Genomic DNA, 12,826 nt, shown 5'->3' with positions numbered 1-12,826 from the left:
GGACATCTCCCTGGACACCTGTGAGCCCCAACATTTTTTATCTTTTAATTTGCATCGCCTCTGCTTTACTTTGCTATGAAACCATGTCTGCTCTGCTACTTTAGGATATTTCTATGTTGTTATCAACAAGGTTCTTCGGATTTTAAATCTTAATAAGACGGTCTATATTCAATCCCCTTAGTCTCAATGACCTGGTACACCTATCACATCTCTCTTTCTGCTAATTATTCATTGTCAGACAGACATCACACCATATATAAGGAAAAAAACAAACTGAGGCTTAAAATACCTGAGTCTAAGACCCACCTGAGTGACCAACTCCTGCTTGTGTTACTTTGGGAAAGTCACACCATGAGGATAGAGCATGCATAATCATTATGCAATAAGAGGATTTGCAAGATCAGTGCTCTCCAGATTCCAAGGTCTATGATGATCAAGGCAGGTCATCCTCATGGAGGAGAAAACTCTCAGTCACACCAAAGCTAAACCAAGACAGCTAACCCATCACCAGATCCTGGAATCACCCATGACTCAGCAGCAATGTGTTCAAGTTCTCACTTTTCTTTTTCAGGAAGATTTTGCTTCTGTTGTTTGACTCAGACATCTATAATTCTCTCCAAAACCAGACAAGAGTCAGTAAGCATCTCTAACATGGTCAGGCGTCAAAGAGGGACACATTCCAGTTGCTGATCCATTATAGTTCGTTTATCCATTCATTTCCCCTGGCTCACATTTTTGGAAGTCACAAGGACATATCTCCCCATTAACTTTATTTTGCAAGTGAATTATAATGCAGGATGTCATATTGTTTAACTTGTGTTCCTTAGGCATTTTTGAAGAACTGGCTTATTAACAAAACTGCAAATGTATTATCAAGTTTTCATGAAATAAGTTTAATATGTTTTTCAAGAAGCAGAAAAGTATCCAACACGTATTTAAGCAAAAATTTTCTTGAGAAAAACAACTTTGAAAACAAAAGATGAAAAGCTATCAAAGTCTACCCCCAACAAACCCTCCCAAACTTGAATATATTCCTTTCTAAAAGGGAAGACAGAATCAAAATTATTAGGAATATTCCTAAAAACAAGCCTCTCTGTCAACACAAATAATTCCAATCAGACCAAATCAAACCAAATTAAAAGATATCCAGGTTTAATTGGATGTCTGTGCTCTTGGGTGGCTCAGATGACAGTAAACAGGACGCCTCTCCAGCCACACCTCTCCTTGAGCATGAACCCATCAACACCCAGCTCTTCCCTCCCCCACATCTCCCCATGCCCACAGGAAGTAGCCAGACTTGAGTCACTGCACAAAGAGCCTAAAATGTTGGTCATAAGTATCACCTCAGCTTCCTGTAACCCCTTATACAAAGAGTCTGAAATGTAATCCCAGCAGCTGGCCTCCATCTTTGGAAGACCCCCTCCCCTGAGCCTGTCAAACCTTGACCAAGGTCAAGACTACTCCCACAGGCTATTTAAACTGCCCCCCAGAAAATAAACACATGGTCTTCCCTCTCCCTCTTCAGTGATTGTGTTGGCTTTCCATTTCCCCCTCGGGCTACCCGAGAGTACAGATGTCCAATTAAACCTGGATATCTTTTAATTTGGTTTGATTGTTCTGATTGGAATTACTTGTGTCGGTGGAGAGGCTTATTTTTAGGACTATTCCTAACAAAAATGAAGATCAAATCAGCAGAGAAGCATCACCTGTCTGTTGACTACGAAACAAGTAAACTGGCAAACACAGTATAACCATGGCAGAGGGAAAGGAACGCTCTGAGCTTGCTTTTCCTCTCTTACTCAATCGACTTTGGTAGGTTTAAAATACCATCATATGAGGCCTTTTTCTTTTTAATGTTCTGTCCAGAAACACTTCCCAGAAATCTATCTGTAGTTAGCTTTTTGTAGGGTTAAGCCAGTCCCTTTAGGCTGCCTCGGGCGAATGTATACTGATAAATTGGGCTCGCAGGAGGCTGCTTGGCCCTTTTCCTGCTTCCTGAGCTACGCAGGAACCTCGGTTCTGTAAGTTTATTTAACAGTTAAAGCTGTATATATTTTTTACTATCTGCCTGCATTTATTTACGCCACTACACCTTTTTATTTCACTTCAGCTTTCACTTTTCAGTGACACACATTCTTCTGTGTTTTCAGTTTCTACTCCAGGTACACCAATTGCTTATTCACCTACTTGCTCCCAAACAAGTGCTCATTCACATTATCTGCAGATTTCTTCTAACTGCATAAACTCCTTTTACCTGTAAAGAAATTGCTTGTGCTGGGCGGTGGTGGCGCACGCCTTTAATCCCAGCACTCGGGTGGCAGAGGCAGGTGAATCTACAAGAGCTAGTTCCGGGACGGGTGTAGTAATATGGGGCGGCAGGGCTGCGTCCCCCACACCCGGCCGCCCACATGGCTAGCTTATGCTCCGAAATAACAACACACAAACTGTATTCTTTTAATCACTGCTTGGCCCATTCTCTTCTAGGCTAATTCTCACATATTAATTTAGCCCATTCCTAATCATCTGTGTGTAGCACCCCAAGGTGCGCTTACCAGGGAGATTCTAGCCTAGTCCATCCTGGGTCAGAGCTTCATGCTGGGAGCGGTGCATGGTGTCTCTGCTGAGGCGTCTGCTCCGGAGAGCAGAGCTGTGGAGTCTCTGACCTCACTTCCTCTTCCTCCCAGCGTTCTGATCTGTTTACTCCACCTACCTATGTCCTAACCAATAAAATGGGCCAGGGCAGTGCCTTTATTAGCCAATGACCTTCCTCCATCATTTCCCCTTTTTCGGTTTAAACAAAAAAAAAAGGATTTAACATAGCAAAATTACATATAACAAAACAGTTATCAAGTAAAAGTTACAATAATCTTTATCATAACTAAGGAAAACTATAACTATAACTAACTATTCTTAACTCCATCAAAGACTCCAGAAAGATATAATATTACCTAAGTAAACAAGAACTAAGAAACTTTTAAAACTCTAGAAATGACAGAGACATCTCGCTGCCTGGACAGTCACCCAAAGTTCCTCTGTACCGTTGGGGCATCCATCTTCAGCCTTCAGGCCCATGGTATCCAGCAGACATTTCCATAAAGCAGGAAAATTCAAAGTCAGTTCAGTCACTATCTGTTGTGTCCTGCAGAATGTCTCGCAGACTCTTTCATGAATCAGGAACCCCGAAAGATCATCTCACCTTAGGCAAGTTCAGTAGTCCTCTCTCTGCGGGTTCTCTGTTTCCAGTTTATGCAATAGTCCAGGCAAGAGCAGTTTCTTGCCCAAATGGCTATCAAACCCCATAAGGTGCCTCTTCGATGCCCATCTTCCTCTTGAAGTAGATTGGTGCTGCCAGGAGCAGAGTGTCTCATTGTCATGAAAAGTCCTCAGTTATTAAAACATTAAAATGTCCTATTCTGTAATCTTTGAAAGACATGAAGAATGTCTATCTAAAATATATCTCTATATATCTAGAAAATCTAATTAACATGACTACAAGCTTTACTATTATCAATGATTATCCATTAACAACCTATATTTCTTAATTATACAGTACATATTTAAATGAACTACACAATCACAATACCTTAATCAATATCAGAAATACATATACATATAACAGAATTGACCGTAAATCTCTAGCAAAATCTATACTAATGCACATTATTCATACCTATATCATATCCCCCTTTAAATGTAAAAGAACATTTATAAACATTTTTTGGGAATATGGGCGCAGTTATTTCTCTCCAAACTTCTTCCTGCTGAATGGGGGCGTCGTTAATTAGGTCTTTCATGGTATAACCTGTGTGCTAGTTTCACCTCAGTTAGCAGTTGAGCGAAGCAATTTTCTGAGGGTGTTCACACCAACCCTTCAGGAGGGCGTGGTCCATCATACCAAATCGGAATAGAAGAAATGAACAAGGTCTCATCCTCTGTGAAAACAAAATAAGAAACTCTTTTCCAAAGTATCATATCCTTAGATCCAAATTCAAGATATCTATGTTGGATTAGTTCAGCAGTATTTATAAATAAATATCTTTTACCAGCTGTTGCTCCTTCCTCAGCATTCAAATAATTCAAAGAGAGCATAATAGCATACAGTATCAAGATTCTCTGTGTATTTTCCATCTTTGTACAGCTTTGTTTTAACCTCTATTTCGTTTATTTTTACTTTTGACTTTTTGCTTTTTGAGACAGGTTCTCTGTATCTTTGACCTGAAGTAACTCTGTAGACCAGGCTGTCTTTGAACTCTCAGAGATCCGCCTGTCTCTGCCTCCCAGGCATTGGGATTAAAGGTGTAAACTACTACACCTTGAACTCACAGAGATCTGTTTGCCTCTGCCTTCTAGGCACTGGGATTAAAGGCGTGTGCTACCACACACAACAACTCTCTTCCTTTTTTTTTGTTTTTTGCTTTAAGAACTTCAACTTTTAGTCTGCATATATTTTTAACACACTTCAAACCATTTAGAAATTTTCTTTGTCTTTGAATCTCTCTTTACTGTATATCTCTCTTTTTCTGACCACATGAATCTTTAATTTACCAAGCAATCTCAGTAGGACTAAAGGCGTGGCTTTGCCAGCTAGATCCAGTCCATTCCTTAGCTTTCCCGCCTCATGGCGGATATACAGGCTGTAGCCATGTTTACTGTATGGCATTTCAAGGTCCCTGCCAGCAAGTGAGCTACAACAGACAACACTTAAGTCCTCTCTCGGTAGCCGGCCCTCCTGCCTCAAACAGTCAGAGTTTGCCCTGGCAGGATGGCTCAGAAAGCCGGCATTTTTAAACGGCGCAGCTTTTTTCCTGCTACGGCTGAAAACCGAAAAGCATGCATTCAGCTTTTCATCAACACCATTTAAGTGTTTCGTGGCAGGACCTCTTAATGAGCTGCAGGTTTTGCAGCTAAAGCTGAGTCAGGAAGCCTCTCTTTGATGAGGCGCTTGCTTGCCTTGAGCAAGCAGAGTAGAACCGAGAAATTGCTGCTACCAAGAAACCAGGCACAATGCTTTCATTTTGTTCTAGAATTACTTCCCAAGCTGTCTCAGGCTTTATGTGGAAGCAGTTGTCCACGTGGGCGCCATATGTAGTAATATGGGGCGGCAGGGCTGCGTCCCCCACACCCGGCCGCCCACATGGCTAGCTTATGCTCCGAAATAACAACACACAAACTGTATTCTTTTAATCACTGCTTGGCCCATTCTCTTCTAGGCTAATTCTCACATATTAATTTAGCCCATTCCTAATCATCTGTGTGTAGCACCCCAAGGTGCGCTTACCAGGGAGATTCTAGCCTAGTCCATCCTGGGTCAGAGCTTCATGCTGGGAGCGGTGCATGGTGTCTCTGCTGAGGCGTCTGCTCCGGAGAGCAGAGCTGTGGAGTCTCTGACCTCACTTCCTCTTCCTCCCAGCGTTCTGATCTGTTTACTCCACCTACCTATGTCCTAACCAATAAAATGGGCCAGGGCAGTGCCTTTATTAGCCAATGACCTTCCTCCATCAGACGGGCACCAAAGCTACAGAGAAACCCTGTCTCGAAAAACCAAAAAGAAAGAAAAGAAATTGCTTGTATACCCAATAACTGATTAAGTAAATACTTAATACAGGAACAAAAATTTAGAGATCTATCCTATTCTCACAGTCTAGACTTTAGAGAAACAGAAAAGGAATACAAATGATTTTTGTTAAGGAAAAATGGTACCTCAGGAATTTTATAAGCTCTTGGGAGTCTTATCATCAGCAGACCAGAGTAAAAAACTGGAGGGTGTCATCTTCAATCAAGCATACCCTCTTCAAAGTAGCATCCCATTCTATAGACAGCAATATCACCCTTCCATCCATCCTCAAATTTGTAGATTATGAGTAAGATCTAATTGTCCTTCATTTCTCAAATATTTGCCTCCATCATTTGTCCCTTTGCCCTGTGGAAACCCGATGAAGAAATACTATTAAAATATCTCTTCTCACAAACGTCTAAGATATCTATGCTCAGTTTCTGTAAATTGCTTACATGAGAATGTGTGTGTGTGTGTGTATTTACAAATATAAATCCCAGTGCATTATATTTAACTGAGTGGAGAATAAAATGCAAAGAAGTTTCTGCAAAATAAGCCTAGTAAGCAGGCAGTCTTGTTTTTAGTGAGCCAAATTATCTATTTATATTCCTAAGTTGCAATTAAAGCATTTAAAAGATTGTTTAGCATGCAGGCAGTTTACCGATACATCAAGTCTTTTCTTGGTATCAATTTTGTTCCATTATGTCTCTATTTTTAATGAAGTCTTGATGGATTCTTTTTGATGACCCTCTTTCCTAGAAACTTGAATAATTTCATCTGGCTGACTGTGTTGTTTAAAGCTCCAACATCTAGTCGCAACATTTTTGCAGATGCATATAGATTTAAATGTATGAAATTAAATGAAAGAAAAATTATTCCAATTTTTCTATCACCTTTACAGTTTTATTTCTCACTTGATTGCTGTAGAATAATGTTCTTGTACCCTGTAAAGATTTGTCACTTGTATTAGTTTAATAAAACACTGATTGGTCAATAGCCAGGCAGTAAGTATAGGTGGGGTGACCAGACTAAGAGAATTCTGGGAAGAGGAAAGGCTCAGTCTGTAGTTGCAACCAAGACACAGAGAATGCAAGATGAGAACACCTCGCTGAGTAAGGTACCAAGCCACATGGCTAAACGTAGATAATAATTATGGGTTAATTTAAATTGCAAGAGCAAGTTAATAATAAGCCTGAGCTAGTAGGTCAGTCAGTTTATAATTAATTTAAGCCTCTTTGTGTTTTGTTGGGACTTAATGACTGGGGGACTAGGCAAGACAGAAACTTCTGTAAACACTTGATATGTTAGGCAGTAACTTTGAGTATCTCACCACTGCCAGAAGCTTTTGTTAAATATTCCATTTGAAAATAATATGTTTTCAGGTGATGAATCTTTAAGAAGTTAGGGTATACATGTATTAATTTTCACATTTTTAAATTAAAATTACTTCCTTTCTCTTGATGGAAAGTATGGACTTTGAGTTAGATGTACTTCTGTTTCTGGCCATGGTCTTCACTTGCAACCTATGCAAAGTTGAGCAGGCTGCTTAAAGTCCCTGAGACCTCTAAAGACATAAAAACACTCTGTAAAAATTAGTGGGCTCCTTACTTTGGCACTATTTTAATCAGGGTTTCAAACTAGCCTTAAACTCTGTGTATAACTGAGGGTGACTTTGAAATTCTAATTCCCATGGCTCTAATCTCCACTGTTCTGGGATTACCATACCTATTTCTTGAATGTGTGTTTTAGGATAAAATCTATGGCACTGTGCCATAGATGCTAAGGTAGTACTCTACCAACTAAGATACATCATCAGTCCTATACCACATAATTCCTTATCGTAAAGATAGTATTATTTGATGGCATATATTCATTTGATAGTTCTGCATCTTCTGATCATGAACCAAAATCTCTCCAAGTGTTAACAAAAGATCAGGGAGAACTACTATTTCATAAAATTATTGGTTGATTCTGCCAAACATGATTTAATAAACAGTTAAACATTAATATGCATTAAACTATAAGGCATTACCTAGAATGTTATATGTCTGTATGTGATGTACATAAATGCATATGCATTTTTGAATATGTATATGTATGTACTAGTCAGACATTGATATCAAGTGTCTTTCCCATTGACTTTCTATCTCACATACTGAGGCATCAAGGTATATCACCGAACACAGTGCTATCAGATTCTGCTAGGCTCGTTGTTCAGCCAGCTCCAGGGATCTTTGGTCTCAGTCTCACAATGTATAACAAGAGTTTTAAACACTGTGGGGTTGAAGAGACAGCTCAGCAGTGAAGAACACTCATTGCTCTTGCAGAGCTTGATTTCCAGCACATATATATGGTAGCTCACAATCACCTGTAATTCCAATTCCAGTAGATCTGATGTCCTCCTCTAACCTTCATGGGAACCAGGTATGCCCATGGTGTACAAACATACATGCAGGCAAAACACACATCATACACATGAAATAAGTCTAAACACCAAGCCATATTCCCATCCTTTATCTAGTACTTTTCCACACTGTATCAACTTCCTAGTCTCTGTAATCAAGTACCTGACAGGGAAAAAGGAAAAAGGCTTTACTCTGCAAGGTTTCTGAAGATGGCAATCCAGGAAGGCAGAGACAGCACAGCACCCAAAGCAGCTTGGCCTGTGGTGATGGGAGCTTGAAGTTTTTCATATCACAATGGTAATGAAGAAGCAGAGAGTCAAAGCAGGAAGCAAGAAAGACCATAACCCTCAAGAAATGGCTCTGCTCCTTCCCCTGCTGGGAACCAAGTGTATAAACACATAAATCTATGGGAGACATTTTACATGAAACCATCATATATACATAAAACATATAATAAACTTAATCATCTTATTAATGAATCTGGATTCACAAGAATAAAACACGACTATATGGTACAGAAACAAAGGATGAGAAATCACTGAGAATCAAAAAACAGACTAATTATAAAGCAGCTCTGGTCATCACTTAGGGGAGAAATTATTTGGTGTTAATGTGACTGCAATTATGAGCATTTAATTATGTTTATTGTGGGACAGGTAAAACCAGAATAACTCAAAGCATGCATTATTTCAGCAAATATTAGTTCCAACACTGGCTGGTATCTTCTTTTAGTTTTGTGAAAAGCCAGTCATATAAACTTCAAACTAAATGCAAGACTGGTTTCTAGTGGTAATTAATGAGGTCTCTGAAGATGTCCAGTCAGGGAAACAAACCACACAAAGGGATAAGAATACAAAGCCAGTACTGATTGACTTCTTCATCCTGGATCAGATTTCCCAGAGTCTAATCAGTCATTCCCAATGTATTAGAGTCCATCACAATGTGAAAAAAAAGTTTTCTGGCGTGACACAGACCCCATTGCCCAAGGAAGCATAATTCATTGAAACTCAACTCAGGGTATGCATCATGTCTTCCAAGAAAATGGGTTCTAGAGAAATGCTACACAGCTAGCTTACGGGCCTAACCTAAAGGTGATTTGCACTATTATTCTCCTCTGGTCCTGGTTGTGGGAACTTCAGGAAGCCTGTGGCTATTAGCGTCATTTAGATTTAAACCACCTCTGGTCTTGGCTGTAAAAGCTTGATATGACCTGGACCAATAGATAATGCAGATCATTATTCTATTTATCACTCCCAATTCTCAGCTTTCTAGATGGAAGAACAGGTTTCTCAGCTTTCCCATTGGAATGACAATTCTGTGTGCTTAACATTCCTGACTTCTCTGGAGATCTGTGGGCTCAATGACCTTTGTGCTATGCTTCCAACAGCTGATAATGTAGAAAAAGTTCAACACAACTAGATCTGAGTTAAAATCATAGTTCTGGCATTGGTTGATCCAGGAACTTAGGCAAGTTCACAACTACTGTGATTCTGTTTATTCACCTGCCTATTAAGAAAGAATAATAAAAATGCCAGTCGGTGGTGGTTTATGAGGGTCTGATTTCTCACCAAGGATGAAGACATAAACAGAGAAGCAGAATGCAATCTTTGACCAGTGGCACTAATGAGAGTTACTATCTATTATCTACCTGCTGTGAGCCACTCATCCGTCTAAAAGTACAATTCCCTTAATATTGAAAAACAAACAACAAGCTAAGACGGACAGAAATAAACTGTGAAAATGGTACACAGCTGATCGTATTTCCACTTTAAACAATCACCGGCACACTTCACATGATCAAAGGTCAATGCAGTCACTTACCATTGTCTATTCTATTTTATTTTCAGTGATGAAGAATTAAAGTAAAATTTTGAACCATTTATGTAATTATTCTTTTTTATTTGAAAGTTTTCGTTTCATTTTACACACTAACCACAGTTCCCCCTCTCTCCCCTCCTCCTGATTTCCCCTCACCTTTCTTCCACTTTCCCCCTACCCAACTGCCCATTCATTCCTCAGAAAAGTTAAGACTTCCCATGGGGAGTCAACAAAGTCTGGCATCAATTTGAGGTAAGAACAACTCCCTCCCCCTGTATCAAGGCTGAGTAAGGTATCCCTCTGTAGGGAATGGCTTTCAAAAGGACAGTTCAAGCACTAGGGATAAATCCTGGTCCCACTGCTAGTAGCCCCACAGACTGTTCCGGCCACACAACTGTCATCCACATTCTGAGTGCCTAGTTAAATTCTTTTTAGGTTCCTCAGCATCAGTCCAGACTCAGTGAGTTCCCACTAGTTCAAGTAAGCTGTTTCTGTGGGTTTCCCCATCATGATCTTGACCTCTTTGCTTATATTATCCCTTCTCCTTCTCTTCAACTATACTCAGTTAGCTCAACCCAGTGCTTAGCTGTGGATCTCTGCATCTGCTTCCATCAGTTACTGGATGAAGTTTCTATGATGACAATTAGGGTGGTCATCAATCTGAATACTCGGCAAGGCCAGCTCGAGCACCCTCTCCACTACTGCTATGAGTCTTAGCTGGGGTCATCCTTGTGGACTCCTGGGAATTTCCCTAGTGCGGGTTTCTCATTAACCCCATAATGGTTCCCTCTGTCAAGATATCTCTTTCCCTGCTCTCCCTGTGAGTCCCTCACCCAACTCAACCATCCTGTTCCCTCATATTCTCCACATCCTCCCCTTCACCTTTCTCTCTCCTCCTTCCCATATGCCCAGTTATTCTTTTTAAATAAACCTTAGGAGACAGCTATCAGGGTAAGAACCTGAATGATGAGAGAAGTGGCAAAGAAACAAGCAGTGACCTCTTCTCTCTTTCTCTCTCTCCTTTCTTGATCGAAAGGGGCCAATAATCTTTCTAATCCCCTCCCTACTACTTCCTGTGTCTCTCTATATGTCCTCAGTCCTCCAAAACCTCGATGGTTACTTTCTGGTCAGCTAGTAGCTAGCTAATTCAAAGTAAACTTTATTGCCAGTCTCAGGAGTGTCAGAGCGCAATTAAAATATTCCACAACAGAATAGTTCCAGCAGCTAATGACAGACTTCCTTCGTCATTGAGTATCTATCGAAACACAGTCCAAGAATGGATTCCTGTGAGGGAAGTTCAGAGTACTTGTGAGAAAGCTCCAGGAAAACAAGACAAGAGTCTTATGCCCTCAGTTTCTTCAAAGCATGAAATTACTCTTGGAATGTGTTTCCAGGCTCCACCCAGGTGTAGCTGATAGGAGTGAGTTTATTTTAGGCTATTCATTACAATGGGCTATTGTTACTTGTTTATGTGCTTCTAAGGAAAATCATGTGTTTGCCACATGCAGCCATCCTGGTGATTATATACAGCTTGAACACACGAGAACTTTATTCAAGAGGTCTTTCATAATCCTCAGGGTATAAGCTGTCTGATGCTCTGAATAAAGTTGGCTAGTGGCTTAGACTTTAGTCTGCCTCAGTTTTTAGGCTCTACTCTCCCAGGCTCACACTGTCAATGAGAACAATGAACAATTGAGCTTATATTGTATGAGTTACCTATCATATGTAAGCTGGTTTGACGTATCCTGGCATGTGGTAAATACTGCCATATAAGAATTAATGATTACTATTAATATTATGAAACCATCTCCTCACCTTATCTATTTATTCCTTTCTTTTTTCTCCCTTCCTATCAACCTCTATAACACCGTTTATCCTGGCATAGTGGTCTCCAAACATGGTGTTGGTCTTTTTAAGACTTTCCTCCAGTTGTTGACATGAGATAGGAACAGGAAATAGAGGAATTTTGTCTTATTAATCATAACACTAAGGTGACTAAGTCAGAAATTGCTTGTCATTTTTTAATTATTTTTTTTTACTTTTTTGAAATTATAATAGAATTGCATCATTTCCCCCTTCCCTTTTCCTCCCTCCAAACTCTCCCATGTGCACCTCTTTTTATCTGTAAAATCCATGGCTACCTTGTTGTTAATTGTTGCTACAAATGTGTGTGTGTGTCCTCCCACTCTCTCTGTATCACCCTCCTATCTTGGTCTTTAGTTGAAGCCCCCTTACCCCAAATTTCCCCCTTTCCCCTTCATAGAGCCTGTGTCTTACCATCTCCCTCTCTAGAGATCCTGCTCTATATATCTACCCATGATGCCTATCTTTTTTTGACTCTTTATTCTCTTTGAGAAATGTCCTTCCATTGTACTTTTGCTCTTCATTATCTTACTTCAGTTTGTTTTACACTTCAGTATGTCTTCACTGAACTATTACATGCTACAAAAGCTAACATGAAAGAGGGAAAAGCTCACGAGGCTTCTGCCCCACACAAAATAAAACCACAGGCAGCTGAGGAATTCTGAGATCTGGAGAAATCATCTTCCCTAGGGAAGATCACGTCAACAAAAAATGGTCAACCCTGAAAATAAACATACAAGTAACATTAGACAGGCTAAGTGGGTTGTATTTACCTATTTAATAACACACAGACATAGACACAGATACACCCACACACACACACACACACACACACACACACACACAGTGGAGTTATATCACATGGAATGATAACAACCCCACCCCAAGAGCCATAGCCTCTAACACTCTAGTGTCACACATAGAAAACCTTCCATTCAAGTATTGGTCAGTTGGTTCTAAAGATTTCCCAAACAATATAGACTATTGCCTTTTTTCTTCATTGTCTCCAAGAACTTGAGGGCAAGACTCTTTTGTTGAAGACGCTACACGTTTTAGACACAGGACTTGAAGGAATCTAGCTGAATCTAACAAAAAAGCCTCCTCCCTGAGGACCAGCCCTCATCCAACATTTCTGAGCAGCTGCCATGGGAGAAAAACAATAAAATATCCCACCCAGCTGTAAAGC

This window comes from Microtus oregoni, unplaced genomic scaffold (assembly GCF_018167655.1).
Source record: "Microtus oregoni isolate MIOR12 unplaced genomic scaffold, Mior012 000026F_ref0000081, whole genome shotgun sequence".
Lineage (NCBI taxonomy): Eukaryota > Metazoa > Chordata > Mammalia > Rodentia > Cricetidae > Microtus > Microtus oregoni.
The sequence above is the reverse complement of the archived record's forward strand: the minus strand, read 5'-3'. Positions refer to the sequence as shown.